Source organism: Diabrotica undecimpunctata, chromosome 10, assembly GCF_040954645.1.
Source record: "Diabrotica undecimpunctata isolate CICGRU chromosome 10, icDiaUnde3, whole genome shotgun sequence".
Taxonomy (NCBI): Eukaryota; Metazoa; Arthropoda; class Insecta; order Coleoptera; family Chrysomelidae; genus Diabrotica; species Diabrotica undecimpunctata.
In genome coordinates, this window is record NC_092812.1 from 58,589,795 (window position 1) to 58,606,772 (window position 16,978).

The 16,978-nt window shown below is 33.2% G+C and overlaps 1 protein-coding gene across 2 annotated transcripts in view; it reads left to right on the top strand.

The window, feature by feature from the left end:
- Positions 1 to 16,978, top strand: part of larp (La related protein) — an 83,265-nt gene that overhangs the window by 45,128 nt on the left and 21,159 nt on the right. The window lies entirely within an intron of this gene.

A 16,978-nucleotide genomic window follows, 5' to 3' on the forward strand; every position in this document is an offset into this window, starting at 1 on the left:
AGGCTGGAGAAAAAATGAGGGTGGAGTAGACAATACTCCCTGGCTTGTCCCAAATGACCCTGATTCTTATTAGAGTTGAAGTGGTACTCTCCCTCGGATGTTCTGAGGGAAATTTATAATTCCATGGTAGGTGGCAGATAGCTAATCAATTCCGTGCTAGAAATCTCACTTCACCTCCCGAGTTTGCGAAAACACCGTCGATTAAATCGTTATGGTATACTTAGAATATTTAACTTCTTGAAGTGAAGGAAATTCTATGCATTAATTGGATTTTCTTTCGCTAACTGCCACTTGTATGTACCACTCCAAACTCTAGATCAGAAGTGAATTTTAATTCACAGTTAATTAACCAAGAAGAGCCAATTTCCACTTCCCTTAATCTCCTGTCATTTCTCTTGTCCGCAATGGTACCAAATTAGAACAGAGTGACAACTTAAATTATTAACAATACACACTTAATGGGCAAATGAACACTTAAAGTTAGGCAACCCATACTACATCTCTGAAATTATTTTTATATCAATACAGTATAAGTAACGACTGTTACATTCCCCTACTAGTCGGGAAAAAAAATTTTAATCAAAATTTTTTTTCATAAAATTAAAGTATCAATAACTAAGTGTACTGGCCTAACATTCCACGTTGATCCGTAAGTTTACACAAAAAAAAATAACCACGAACTAAAGATCACGGAAAAAAAAAATGGTCATGGCGCCAGACACCACAAACTCAGACGACTCAAAGTAAAAATCAAAGTCTCAATCTACAATATGCTTAAAAGCCAAATATTAACTAAATATACCAACTAAATTCTTGCTGACAAATAAATGTCGAATTGGGCACTAAATCCAAAATTGAACTATCCATGGACATCAGATCTATAAGACTAAGTATATCCAAGGACGAACAACCAGGCAAATGTATGAGCCAATTCAACCAATATCTCACCCGGAGATATACTAAACTAAGATCAAAGAAATCATAAACTAAATAGGTTAAGAATTGAACACTTAATCCAAAATTGAACTAACAATGGACACCAGATTCATAGTAATATATCCAGAGAAGAACAATCAGGAAGATTTATGGAGCAATTCTCACCAAACCAAATAACACAAATAGTAATCTAAATCGTAAACATACCAAAGTATATCAAAGACGTAATAACCAAAATAAATGTGAAATAGGACGCTTAATCCAAAGTCAGACTATCAATGGACACCAGATTCATAAAAGCATATCCAAAGAAGAACGACCAGGAAGATTTATGGACCCATTCACACCAATACTAAATCTCAAAACTAAATGAGGTCTACGTACACCCACATATGGTGATACGAACCTACATATCCAAATAAACCAAATAAGTGAGGAATCAGACACTGAATCCAAAATCGGACTATCGATGGACACCAGATTTATAAATAGAGCATATCCAAAGAAGAACGATCAGGAAAGGGCCAATTCTCACTAATGCTAATAACTAAATTAGCTCTTACCCTCATCCGGTAATATGAGCCAATACCAACTAAGTAATTACAATAAAGCAAAATTTCCAAAAGTGTGAAGCAACATTGTCACACTTATTCAGACTAAGTAATGTAATATGTAACTGAACTAAACCAAAGATAAAGATAAATACCTAAAGTCTAAAATGGACTAAAGGAATTCAGAGGCTAAATAAATTTTGAGGGTGCTGGTATTCGCTAACTATAGCATGGGGCTACAACAGATGTATGAGAATAACCAGACACCGATAAAATCCCAATAGAAATCCTAAGAAAATATAAGTGGTGGACTTTTCCTATAATACCATTACTAACGAAAGAAAAAAAAATATGTCGAGAACAAGCAACCAATTTTGAACAAAACTGTAGATTTATAACAAGTTCTCGCAGCATGGAATTATCCGGGAATAGTCCTAAATCTAAACAGCAATTTATGCCTAAGGAAAGAAGTGGGATTACACTAAGAGGACAACTCATTTGTCTAAACTCTTAAATAATGAAAATGACTAACTTGACATGTGTAGGGATAGTTAAAGAAAAAAAACATAACCTGAAGTAAGATAACTAATATGAACTAATTAAACTTCCCTATCAAGTTGTGAAAAGGTAACTGGAATATTTGGACAATCACACAAGAATGGTTAGGACATGTCGCGAGCATTTCCTGACCAGAAATATTATGAGGCATAAACATCTGCCTACTCTGCAATAAACACATATAGTACGAACCTAATTGAGCAGCAGTGATCAGTTGCTGAGCAACAATCTCGAACCCACGTATTCACTAAAGCTGAGTATTCACAGATTCATTGACAGAAAATTCAGAAGAATAAATAAGAAGAAATAAGAAGGACGCCGGCCATCCTTACCTACTTCAAAATTCCAAACTAATTCCAGAACCATCCTGTATATGGAATCAGGACATAAATTATTGTAGAGTATTTAAGATTTTCGTGACAAGTGAGAATAAAGCAGGCCAAAGATAAAAAAAAATCACAACATCTTTCCAAATTGGCAAATATTGAACAAATATATCAAAACAAATACTAAGGAATCAAATATCAAAAATATAACACACAATATATGATCCAGTAGTGTAACAACATAGTTCCATAGTTCCTTATCAGTAATAGGATTAACTATAAGTATAAATCTAAATATGTAAATATATACTAAACAACCCTCGTATCATAAGAGGTTAAAATGAGTAATTCTCCTGGGAAAATTAGTACTTAAGAATATTAATTCATTATAAAGTGCATCATTTATAATAAAAAAAAAATGGATAAGTCATACATACTAATTATCTAATAAGTTATAGAAGTCATTAACCAATGCCAAAAGATACAAAAAATAGCGGTGTACCTACGTTATCTGGTGATTAAGAAAATCTTAGACTAAAATGCAAGATATAGTCAAAATAAGCTAAAGACAAACAGAGAAAGAGATTAGCTTAAACGAAAGTGTTAAGTTAGTCTTCTTCTGAGGATGAAGAACTAACCTCGTCGATGGTGTTATCAGGCAGTAAATCCTTTACATGAAATTGACCAATTCGTTTGTTGGACGAATTGTCCCTTAATTCATATACCAAAGGAGATATTACCCTTACAACCGTACACGGAATGTATTTCTGGCAAAATTTTGCCGAAATAGCATCACCTTTACTTGATTTTATAAAGTTTCTCTTTAAAACTCTATCGCCAACAAAGAATCGCAAATCTAAAGTATTTGATTGGTTATAAATATTATATGGTACAACCATAGACATATCATCATCATCAACAAACCTAAAAGTTGATACTGATAATGGAACTATTTCACTACTGTAATCATTAGAATTGTGTTTAACGCTACTGGGTAAAGAAGAATTGGTAGTTGACCATCTGTGATCACTTAAAACAGGCGGATTCAACGTTTCATGATTAGTAGTTAATTTCGGGACTGATTTGTGAAAAAAAATGTGGCCAAGTTATTAGCAACACACCACCAAGATCAAAATAGCCAGCAAAAATAATATATATATATAATCAAATAAATACCTTAGTTATCTTACTAAAATACTCAAAATAATTTCTAGTTATATGTAAATTATAACTATTCTAAACCAAATATTAATATATATGCAACAATTAATAGTACCTATAAGTATAGTACTGTTGGCTGTAGGAATAAAAGTTTATATAATATACGATATAAGTATGTGTAGGTAAGTAAGTAAATATAAGTTCTCAATAAAAATACAAAATTCAACCTAGAATGTAAGTTGTACTACTATAACCTATCACTGAGGTCTCAAAATATTAATAACTAATAAATCTAATAAATAAAACTAATAAATCAATACAGCAGTATAAGTATACCTGTTTAGTATTAATGAAAAATTTAAAGATAAAATAAATCAGCAATAATATGAGTAAAAAAAAAAGAAAAAGCAAAAATACAAAAACTCAAGTAAGAAAAAAAAGAAATCAGGTAAAAGCTACTGTCTTAAAACCAAAAACTTGGAAAAGGCACCGCGTTGGGACGCCGATGTAGCAAAATACTGGGGTGTGTAGGAGGAGAGAGGTATAAGAAGAGTGGTCTATATATATGGGATAAAATTGATAGAAGTAAAATTGATAACAATTAAGTAAAGAAGTAAAAAAAATATTGAATGGAATGTGGCTAGGCTAGCAATGTAGGCAAGAGAATGACCACTAGAAACTCAGGGGTGGATACGGCCAATTTGCATGCCTTTTAAAGACAGTAAATCAGGAAAATATGTATGATGGAGAGAAAAGAAGATATGAAAAATAAATAGATATAATGAAAATTAACAAAGAAAACAAATTGAGGGCGCCAGAAGAGGGATAATACTCTAAAAAGAGTAACAGTCACTCTTCCAGGTATCGTATACTGCTAATATCAATTAAAGTTGACTTAATAAACAAAAATGCTGTAAATGTAAAAAGGTAAGGAAATATTAATAAAAAAAATTATATGCAAAACAAATTCAAGTTTATTAAATATAACTACTTAGATTCTGACAATCTCTAAGTTACCAAAAAGTATATGAAAATTTCACAATATAATATTTAAAAAAAAAATGTTGAAAACAACTATAATAAAAAGTTGAAAACTAGACCGAATAACTCTGATATAGAGTGTACAACCTACATCTAGGTTAAAAAACAACCTTAAACAAAATAATGCTAACGTTGGAAGAACGTATAGCCAAGTAAATATATCAAACTTACCTACAATATGACCAACAATATTGTTAAACAACTCTAAATGCACATACAAACAAAATAATATATATAAATGGGAACAAGCCAAATTAAACAATTTAAACGGTATATTATCCTGAAGGGATAATAACCGGAGTTAATAACGCAAGATGAAATATAAAAAATTAGTTAAGTAGACAAATAATGCAATAATTAAAGTTAATAATGAAATAATTAAAGTTAATAAAGGAATAAATGGTTAATACAAAAAACAATGGAAGATAATCTCTGGGTAGAATTTGAGCTCAAACTTACCGATACCTTACACCAAGGGGAGTTATATTAATTAATATATATATATGTTATAAAAAAAAACCTATAACTGGTGAAACAAGATATATATATAGTTCTGAAGTAAAAACCAACTGTCCTCCTAGGTGAAACAGTTGTCTGGAAGGATACTCCCGAATAGCTTCGGTGTCCCAGCGAAGTCCTCCTTGAGGTCCGAAATTAGCACGGAGCTGGTGCTAATTGGCTTAGTTCGATGATGACTGTCCTGCCCTACCTCTAGGTGCAGGCTGGAGAAAAAATGAGGGTGGAGTAGACAATACTCCCTGGCTTGTCCCAAATGACCCTGATTCTTATTAGAGTTGAAGTGGTACTCTCCCTCGGATGTTCTGAGGGAAATTTATAATTCCATGGTAGGTGGCAGATAGCTAATCAATTCCGTGCTAGAAATCTCACTTCACCTCCCGAGTTTGCGAAAACACCGTCGATTAAATCGTTATGGTATACTTAGAATATTTAACTTCTTGAAGTGAAGGAAATTCTATGCATTAATTGGATTTTCTTTCGCTAACTGCCACTTGTATGTACCACTCCAAACTCTAGATCAGAAGTGAATTTTAATTCACAGTTAATTAACCAAGAAGAGCCAATTTCCACTTCCCTTAATCTCCTGTCATTTCTCTTGTCCGCAATGGTACCAAATTAGAACAGAGTGACAACTTAAATTATTAACAATACACACTTAATGGGCAAATGAACACTTAAAGTTAGGCAACCCATACTACATCTCTGAAATTATTTTTATATCAATACAGTATAAGTAACGACTGTTACATCCTGTCAGTGTGTTTAGACGGCGTGTCGTACCAGTATGCTACATTATTATGAGTAAAAAATTGGAAAAAGTTTCGGCGGATACTCGAATTAATTTGGGAAATGCTAGAAGAACTAACCGATGATGGCGAATTTGAGGAGGATAATGTGGCAGTAGAAGATAGTGCAGATTCATATGATGAGAACCTGGATGACAGTTTGAATGATCCGGATTTTTCTCCTGAGTTTCGTGAAATTGATGATGATATTATCTCTTTTATAGAACAAGATATAGTTAACGCGACATCCTTAACAACATCAGGTAAAAGAAAAAGAGCAGAAAAGGAAATTGAAACTGTGAGAAATGTTACAGACTTTGAATTTATAATAAAACCAACTTCAACAGGACTACTTGGGAAAAACGGGTATAAATGGAAAACTACTGATAAAACTTCAAATAGTAAAATGCCTAAGACGATGCTTGTACATATAAAGCCAGGACCCACACCAACCACAAATTATACTTTCGATATCCGTGAGTGCTTCAATTTATTTATTAATACGGAAATAAAAAACGAAATCGTTTTACACACCAACGAGGAAATTCGTCGCCAAAGAATGAACTACAAAAATCCCACAGACTCTTCTGTAAAAGACCTGTGCCTAGAAGAATTAGATGCATTATTTGGTCTGTTAATGTCTGCTGCGTTGAAAGATAACCACCGATCCGGCGAAATATTGTTTAACAGTAAGTATGGCGGTGATAGATACAAAGTACCATGTCGATAACAAGCTTTAATTTTCTTATAAATTGTCTAAGGTTTGACGACAAGAATATACGTGAACCTATTTCAAAATATGGGATATGCTATTAATCAATTGTAGGGACAATTATAAACCCAGCTCATACGTCACGATAGATGAACAACTAGTTGTTCTTTATGTTACAACTAAGTAAGAACTTAACACAGCAATGGCAGAAGCAGAGACTGGCGATTCCAACTCTAAGCCGTCAGTTGAGAACAACCATTACTGATGTATCTGGAGGAAAAACAGAGCACCCATCCACATCAGAAGGGACTGCGAAAGCATCTAGAAAGTACTGTTATCTCTGTCCATATTATAAGAAAAGGATGACAAAAGTAAAATGCCTCATATGCAAAAAGCACATTTGTGGTGAGCATCGAAATAAGAGATGTCCACAGTGTTGAAAAACTGTGAAGAATTTTCCACATCAAGCAAGAAGTCTTTGTTTATTTTTTTAAGGTCCTACTGTTTTTTTTTATTATAAAGATTAGCGTGTTTTCTTTTAATAAATCTTAAAACAAACTGTTTTCCATTTTTAACCATTATACGTAATACGTATGCCTGGCAACAAGCGACTACCGGGTAACGGTGGCAATCTAGGGTTAATAACATCAAGGGCTGAAATTATCCAATCTTGTATGAGAAAAGTTTAAAGTTTTTAACCAAACTTTTAGCAAACAAAATTATTGAAAATTATTGAAATAGGAGTGTTGTAAACAAGGAGTACTTTTCGTTCTGACTAGAGTAAAAGGAGTGGCAAAAAATCCAATACAGTTTCAAGATAGAGCACTCGAAAAAAAATGACATATCTCGGGTTCTGTTAGACTAAAATGTGCTCTGTCTTTAAATTTTTTTAAACTGGTGCACAACGTTAAAATAACAACATTCGCCGTATTTTCATTGCAAAATTATCCAAAACAAAGCATCTAAAAATAACTACGGCATGTGCAAACCTTTTCTAAATCTCTTTTTATTGTTATTTATTTAAAATGTAAATAAGTATTTACAAACAGTATTAAATTGTTATTTATAAACAATTTTTCCTAATACTCTTATATGCCATGGGTTGCTATAAAATTATTATTACAGACTCTTCGGGATTTTATAAAATGGAACTTTAGGTTTAATTTGAAGATTGCTAAACGTAATATATTAATTTGTCACTGAGTTATCGAGCCTTGAAAATAATTATTTTCTCGGTTTTTAAGACCTTAAATTGTTTATAACTTGTAAGCGATGCATTTAAGAGAAAACTTACTAACAACTTTTTTTGTTCAGAATGAGCCAATTAACCTAAAAATACTTGCTATGGTCAAAAAAATTTAATTTTACAATATGTTTAAAAAATTGCTTAAACCATTTTTGACCATCATTTTCTCCTGGCAACATCCACTTTTGTTATAAGAGGACTATTTCAAGTAATATTATGAATTTAAACTTATAATTTCTTATAATATGATATATAAATGTACGATTTTTTGTTCTAAAAATATTTTTTTTATTATTATAAAACTGATTTTTTCAAATTTATTAAGAGTATTAGAAAAAATTGTTCATAAATAATATTTATTTGATATAATTATATTCTAACTAAATAAAAATATATAAAAAAATAACAATAAAAAGCGACTTACGATAAATGTTATTATTTTACCGTTTTAGCTCAGTTTAAAAAAGGAAAGCAAATTTAGTCCAGTAGAATCCGAGAAGTGTCATTTTTTTCCGAGCGCTCTATCTTAAAACTGTGTTGGATTTTTTGAAGAGCGCGGCTGCAACTTCATTCTGCTAGCCCCTTTCCTTTAGTCTTGTCGGAACGAAAAGTACTCTTTGTTTTGTTTAAAACTTTAAGTTTTATCATAAAACATTGGTTAATCTCAGCCCTGAATGTTAATTAACGTAACATTAAAAAAAGAGCTATCTTGGCTCCTAAAGGTCGGAGCACATCTTTTTTTTCACAACTTAAGGGCAAAGACACACACGGCGGTTTTAACCGTAGCGTTTAACGCATCGGTAGCTTTGTGTAAAGACAGACACAGCGCTTCTCACGGAAGCGTTTAACGAGTTTTAGGGTTTTAGAGATGGACGGCGTATTGTATTTGTCAGTATTGTCCATGCGTTGAAAATTTTACAAGAAAAAAAAAACAACAAAAACTTAGAATGTGGATACATCCAATTATCAAAAAAAGGGAACAAAAGGGGCATTTTCATACGTTGTTTGCTGAAGTGCAACGAGATGATGAAATATTTTTTAACTTTACTAGGATGTCGCGAGATACTTTTGATGAGTTGCTCACAATTTACCAAGAAAGGCTAACAAAGAGAGATGCACGTATGAGAAAATCAATAACACCATAGGTAAAATTGATAATAGCTATCCGGTAAGCAAATAGATTCTTAGCACTCTATCACTATATTCACTCTTCCCCATATCCCAAAATGTTGGTCGGTTTTCTACTTCGGTAATAAGCTTTTGTACATCAAATTTTTCTACAGCCATGTCTAAAATTCAAAAATCGAGACAAAGACGCTCGTGTGTGTGTGTGTGTACAGAGCTATCAAAACGCAATAAACATCCAACGCCTCTCGTTTTTAAAACAGATGCGATTCCAGACATCTACCACCAACCGACTCTGTTTTAAAACCGCTTTGGGAAACGAGGCGGTCAGAACCGCTGTGTATGTTTTACACCGTTATAATTCAATACATGATGCATCGACTCGGGAACTTTGAGAAAAGTTACTACGAACCCTTTTTGTTCAAAAATTTGTATGAACAAATTGTTTAACAAAATCTCGACCAAGGTGGCCGTGGTTTCTTGCGGATTTAATATTAGGGACTAATTTTTGATAAGCTTATGCAAAGAAACCGAGTCCGAATAATTACTTTTAATCGGCTACGACTCGCCACAACTTGATCATGTCTGGATTTGACAAATAACCCCGCAACGTGGGTATAGATTTTAAGAAATTTATAAATAAATCAGCACGCTGCATTTTGTTTAATACGAGGATAGATTGATATTAAACTAGCCTTTGATAGATGGCGCTACTTGATACCGAATTGGTTTCGGTGTTGACATTTGCCATTCATGACATGACGTCTGTCAAAATTTTAAGTTTTAAAAACAATTAGTTTAGTTTTAACAGCCGTCAAAAGCAAGCAAATTTTGTGTTTTCGGAGAAATAGAAAAAGTCGAGTATCGTTCGGTGATTAAGTTCCTCCACAAAAAGGGTAAAAAGAATGTGCAAATCAAAGCCGACCTGGACGAAGTTTATGGTGAGGTTGCACCTTCGTTAACAGTAAAATTTTGGAAAGCTGAATTTGTTCGTGGCCGTACGAGTGTTTTTGATGATGAGCGTCCCGGGAGGCCAAATGAAGTCACCACGCCGGAAATGATCAACAAAGTCCATGACATGATTATGGAAGATCGTCGAATTAAGCTTCGCGAGTTAATAGAGATCGTAAACATTTCCTACGAACGCGTACACAACATCATTCACCATGATTTTGACATGAAAAAGCTATCAGCGCGATGGGTACCGCGTTTGCTGACAATCGATCAAATGCAAAAACGTGTGTCCACTTCGGAGATGCTTTTGGCGATAATACGGCGCGATTCGAAGGATTTTTTTCGCCGATTTATCACCGTTGATGAAACCTGGGTGCATTATTACACATCAGAAACCAAAGAACAGTCGAAACAGTGGCGCAACCGTGGCGAAGGGCCGCCGAAGAAGGCAAAGAGTGCACATTCGGCCGGCAAAGTGATGGCGACTGTTTTCTGGGATGCGAAGGGCATCATCCACATCGACTACTTGGAAAAAGGAAAAACGATCAATGGTGAGTACTACGCAGCATTATTGGATCTATAAAATGCCCCGGTTTGGAACGCAAAAAAGTACTCTTTCACCAAGGCAATGCACCGGCTCACCGATCGGCCGTCGCCATGGCAAAATTACACGAATTGGGCTATGAATTGGTTGAACACCCACCGTATTCCCCAGATCTTGCCGCCAGCGATTTTTTCCTGTTTCCAAACCTAAAAAAATGGCTCGGAGGACGCCGTTTCGCAACAAATGATGAAGTCGTCGCCGAAACTTCAGTCTATTTTGAAGAGTTCGAGCAAAAGTACTATTCGGACGGTATAAAAAAATTGAAACATCTTCTTACTAAGTGTATCGAGCTAAAAGGGGACTATGTTGAGAAATAAATCGATTTAATTACAAAAAAACTTGTTTTTTTTTTATCAAAGGCTAGTTTTATATCAATCCACCCTCGTATTATTATCCATTTCTCCCACCAATCACTACGTTTCTTAGTACAGCATTCAATGCAGCTAATCCATGTCGTGTAAAAACTTTGATGTTAGTTAGGCTGCAGTCACAGTGGCGCGAAACTCAGCTTTTTGTATAGTTCAGCGCCCTCCCGTACTAGTATACTGAAATATTATCCATGGTATGATGGTATGATAGCGCCCAGCTTGTTTACGCGTCACCTAACCAGTCTTTAGCATTTCCTCGGTAAAATGAAATATGCTGCCAAGATAGGCTCTTGTTTCTTGGCGTAAAACTTCAGCAATACATTTTGCAAAAAATTCCTAGCGGTTCACTTTTTTGGTTTCAAAGTTTCTGGCCGATATCTCAATTTTTTCGGGGATGAGTTTTGCGCTAAGGGATAATGGGGTAGTTTTTGAGGATTGGTCAATGTACAGATAATCATTGTTTCTCAGAAACGGTTGCAGCAATAAATTATTTCTTGGTGTAACACTTCGGCAATAAATTAGCAATCAATTACTTGCGCTGCGAGCTTATCGTGAGCCTCAGAGCGCGATAATAAAAATTCCATATCTTGGTCAAAAATTAATATATAAACATTTACCAAAGCTTAAAGTGTCCGTTTTGAGTTATTCTATAACTTCCATTAGCCAGATTTTCAAAGTTTATAGTTTAATTTTATTTAAATCTCGTATAAACAAATTAATTCGCAACTTTTGAAAAACCATGCTTCATTTTATACTTAATTTTATGAATTATGAAACAGTTACCGTTTTACCGAATTTACTAGCGTTGAATCCTGTAATAAGCATTTTTACTAGAGATCCCAGTTATTCTGTTAAAACATCATTGATTTCATGTAAAAATCTTATACAGCTTTGTGGGTTATTAACAGATCCAAAAAGTCCATTTACTCTCCTATGGGTACCATTTTGAAGGCCAAAATAGGAGAACAATTGGACTGTTTGGGTCTTTTAATAATACACTATTACATGATTTTAAATAGCAATGATATAGTGTGGGATGTTCCCTATGGCGTTGGCAACCCAGCCACTTTTCTTTAAATTAGACTCCATTTGATTTCTCCAGTTTTATAAAGCTGAGATGACAGTGATGTCGAAACGCGTCCTTGATTTTACTAAAGATATACTTTTCATTATAAAAAATAAAAATGTTTCCCCTCTTGGGCACCCTTTCCGAGGACACACTGTATGTCAATATAATGAAAGATCCGATATGCAGTTTTCTCCATTTGTTTCACAAAAACTACAAAATTTTATATAGATATCGATTCACAAAGAGTAGATTTGAGTTTATTGCCTCCCTGCTTGATTGTGATTGATTGAAACAAGACGAAGTTTTACTTCTATTCGAGGAATGAAAACTGTCATTTCTAATTGTAATTTTATTGATGAAAAGGTTGCCAATGTGAGTCCATAATACTTATTCTCAGAAGATTGTGAGAATTGACTGTCTCCTATACACCAGTATAATTTTATTCCCTATTTCTCTCGTGCAAATTGTTATCTTTTGATAGCCCAGCGTTGTCTTTTATTAATCAAACATTACGATGTTGCCGTAACGTCGTTTTGGAAAGACCTATTAAACATCTAATGCTTGTTACATTTTAATTGAAATTGAATACCCGAATACAAAATACTCGATTTTCATATTTACACATTTTATTAGATATAGATATCCTATTGTTAAGACGGCTAAAAAAGTAAGGTAATAAAGACTAATTAAAAATATATGTTCAAGATTTTATTTTTAATAACTTTTTGGGTGTAAATCAAGCTGTTTAAGTTTTTGCTTTATAATCTAAACAGATTATAAGCATCTCTAGATAAACGCTAAAAAATGTCCTGTCAATTTAAAGGACGAGGATTTTTCCCCATGTATATATATATGTATATTTGTAATCAGACAAGAGGGAATTTTAAAAAAATTTTTATAATAAATTTATTTATATTTTATTTAAATCATTATCATGATTCACTTTGCTATTATTGTGTACTATAACATAATTTATTTCAGATTGATTATATTTATTAGTCTATTAATTTTTACACTTCTTCGATGATAGTATTTCTGCGCTGCACTGATATTGAACAGTAACTTGCCGTTTTTGTAAACAGTAAGATAACATTTTGACCCGCTATTTAAAAGTCCCATCGAGAAATATTAATCTGATAGTTTCCCTAAAAATAAAAAAAAATATTTTTGGTAAATCGGTTACAAAACATTTGCAGTTCTCTTTATATTTGTAAATCGTAAATCAATGAATTTGGCATATTTGTCATAGACAAAACCAATATAATTGTTTATAAACATTCACAATTATTGTAGTCCTCATCATCATCATCATCAATGGCGATGCAACTAACTCTTCGTGTGTATTTCCCGTGTATACTGTTGCCTTCCATTCTTGTCGGTCCTATGCCACCATTTCCCACTGTCGCACCCTTATTTTTGCATCTTTCCACCTTTTTCTAGGCCGTCCTACAGATCTTCTGTCATCTGGTCTTTACCAAAACACATTGTTTATAAGGCTACATATTGTTATTACTGCTTATAACATGTATCACGTGCATATGTCTCACTAGATTTTCCTTTCCGAAAGAAGGGCCAGCTGCGCTCTTCAAAAAATCCAACACAATTTCAAAATAGAGCGCTCAGAAAAAAATGACATATCTCGGGATCTGCTGGACTAAATCTGCTTTCTCTAACTGGTGTACAACGTTAAAATAATAACAATTGTCATATTTTCATTGCAAAATTATCCAAAACAAGGCAGCTAATGACTACGGGATGTACAAATCTTTTCTTAACTCATTTTTATATTATTTTTTTAATTTATTTATTTAAAATACAATTATATTAAACAAACGTTATTTATAAACATTACATTTTTATTTATAAACAATTTTTCCATATACTCTTATTAAATTTGAATTAATCAGTTTTTTAATATTAAAAAAATTGTTTTTAGAACAAAAATCGTATATATAATATAAGAAATTAATAACTTAACACACTTCAAATTTGAGTGACAATCATATTAGTCAATGGCGCGAAATTCAAATAAAAGACTTCAAAAGCAAGCAGTCTTTGTACTTTGCTTAGATGGCACCTTTATCCACCATACCACTAATGCATTGTAATTTTTGGTTTTACCACCATATTATAAATCGCATATAACATGTCTTGTTTTAAACTCCACATTTTTCCATATGGACGTCTGGAGATCATTTGTAATCATCTCTCTCTCTAGTTGAATCTACTGATTATAAGTAAGCCTTGAGTCTAATATGACTGCAATATACTTTACTTCACTCATCCAGATTTGGATTGGTACCATTCATGCTTAGAGGGCCGAATCATTTTAAATTCCTTCTCCTGCTAAATTTTGTGATTTTGGACTGGATTTTTGGATAAGCACCCATCCGGACACCCGGATGGGTGCTTATGCTAATCCCTACATTTGAGCTCCAATCTGTAACTACAGTCGGAGCCTGTTGTATTCTGTCTCCAACTGTGTAATTTGCTGTGGGCTAAGGTGACTAGGACATCCGCATAGCCCATGTATGTCGTTCCTGATTCTAGCTAGCCTATTCATGACCTCTGCAGACAACCTCTGCGGGCTACCTGAGCTGAAACTGTATCCCCTAGTATCCTTGTGTGTATCACACTGCTCCTCAGCATGTAGTCTATGCATCTGCAGTTTGTTTTGTCTAGTTCTTTTAGAACTGTTTCCATAGAGAATACTGTTCTATTCCCATACTGCCTCTGGTGTATCGGACTTTCATCGATTACACTATCCCTAATGTGCCTTTCGAACAGTTTTTATACTACAAATAATATCAGACTCATCGGCGTCATGGACTTAGCTTTTTCCTGTCCAATTTTTTCAGATCTGGGTGTAAAAGGCCATTATGAGCCTCTATTTACAATCGTTGTAGAAACTGTTTGTTATAACATATATCCATCAACAGGTATCCTCTTTTTGTTCCTAAATGTAATTCTCTTTTTTTATTACATCATTTTTTGTTTCGCTTTATCAGTTGGGTATGTTTATTTTTTATTTCTGTGTTTATACGTCTCAGCTCTAATCCAGTTAGTGGACACCATCTATGGAACATGCAATAGCTTTCTTTCCATTGGGGATACTTATAGAAAGGTTTTTGCAAATTCATGATATTTATCCCAATAATCTGCTGTCATTGGACCATTTGCTATTCAAATACCATTGTTTAATACAATTCAATTATTTGATAACTTATCTAAAGAAATAAAATAATATTTCATTAGGCAGTTCCTGAAACTTATCAGAAAAACAATAAAAAGTGTTGAATTTATTTTTTGATAAGAGTTTGATACTGTTTTAAATAAAATCAATTTTTAAATACAGCTAAACCTTTCAATTCAAATTCGTCTCTTCTGCCATATCTTCAAGGGACTCAAAGACTCAAACTATAACATACTTGCTTGGCTTATAAATTATAAAAAATTATTCGATCCATACTGAACTGATGATAATTTTGGAGAGAATTGTCCTAGGTGGCAGATATAAGAATTATGAGGAAATTATATTGGAACTAATCAATAAATGCCGTAATAGTCCAGAGAAATAAGATCTTCCCGTGACTTTGACCCGAATATTTTTAAATAATTACTAATGTAAGGCCAAAAATGAACCATTTAAAGAATTTTCGTGTAACATTTGTTGAAAATGAAGAGTTCTTAGGTTTTTTTACAGTTTTTCTAAACAACAAATTAGTAAACCAACATTCAAAAATCGCCATTTTAAACGCGATTTATGAAATACCTCCAAATTCGTTGAAAGTGTTTTACTTTTTACTGGTAGACAAATCTTATCAAAATGGTGCATTTTTAGCAATAATTTTTAACAATTAAAAAAATCACTGTCAAATGGTTCAGTGGATGTGGGTTCGAGCCCCAGCTCGGTGTACAGAAAAATAAAAAAGGCTAACGCAGCAGTTTAAAATTCTAGATGAATTTACAGCTTAGACTAGAATATGCTGGTGTCTGATCGGCCTATGGTGGAGCAGTACGGCAAGAGATAAGGGCTTGCGGCTCGGTGATACTCCTCCATAGATCCCTACCGGAATGGCGTGACGCCTAAATACCGGTGTATATATATATATATATATATATATATATATATATATATATATATATATATATATATATATATATATATATAGTATGCAATATCTAATCCAAAACTTAACGTACTGTATACCTGGCTGGGTCCCCAACAGGGTACATTTTACAGTATTTTTCTGGACTATAAAGCTTGTCTGAGTACAAGGGTATTATTTTCATCGTAAATCAAAGTCAATGAAGGAAATCTTGTGGATTTTGTGAAAATTACGTCTAAGCTTACATAAAACTGAATATGTTATCATTGTTATCAATGTATGTTCTTTAGATGTCCCCTCAGACAATTGTCACGTATCAATAAGATGTTTTATTAGTGAAATTTTTTATTTAAGATTTCTATCCAGGAATTGAAATTTAGATAAAATTGAAATTGAAAATGAAAAAGACAGAAAATATTTTATTTCACGTTCAAATCGTCTATGTATCTATTGATACGTATTTCGCTTTAATAAAGCTCATCAGAATAGTTATTCATAGCCGTTCTTAACGTGAAAAATAAAATTCTCTGTCTTATTAGAAGTAACAATAACATGACTTCGTTATGGACGCAATAGCGACATCTGATAGAAAAATCGGTAAGATAGTTTCGAAACAAATTCAGATTTCTGCTTTAATCTGGGGCCTTCTAAAAATTGCAAGACACGACCAGACGATGATAAAAGATGTTAAAGAAGACATGGGGAATCTAAATCTTTAACATCTTTTATCATCGTCTGGTCGTGTCTTGCAATTTTTAGAAGGCCCCAGATTAAAGCAGAAATCTGAATTTGTTTCGAAACTATCTTACCGATTTTTAGATAAAATTGTTTTACGATATAATTCGCACACATCATAGACTGATTTTCATATACATACATTCAATGCTACATTGATAGGATATAGAATGAGATTT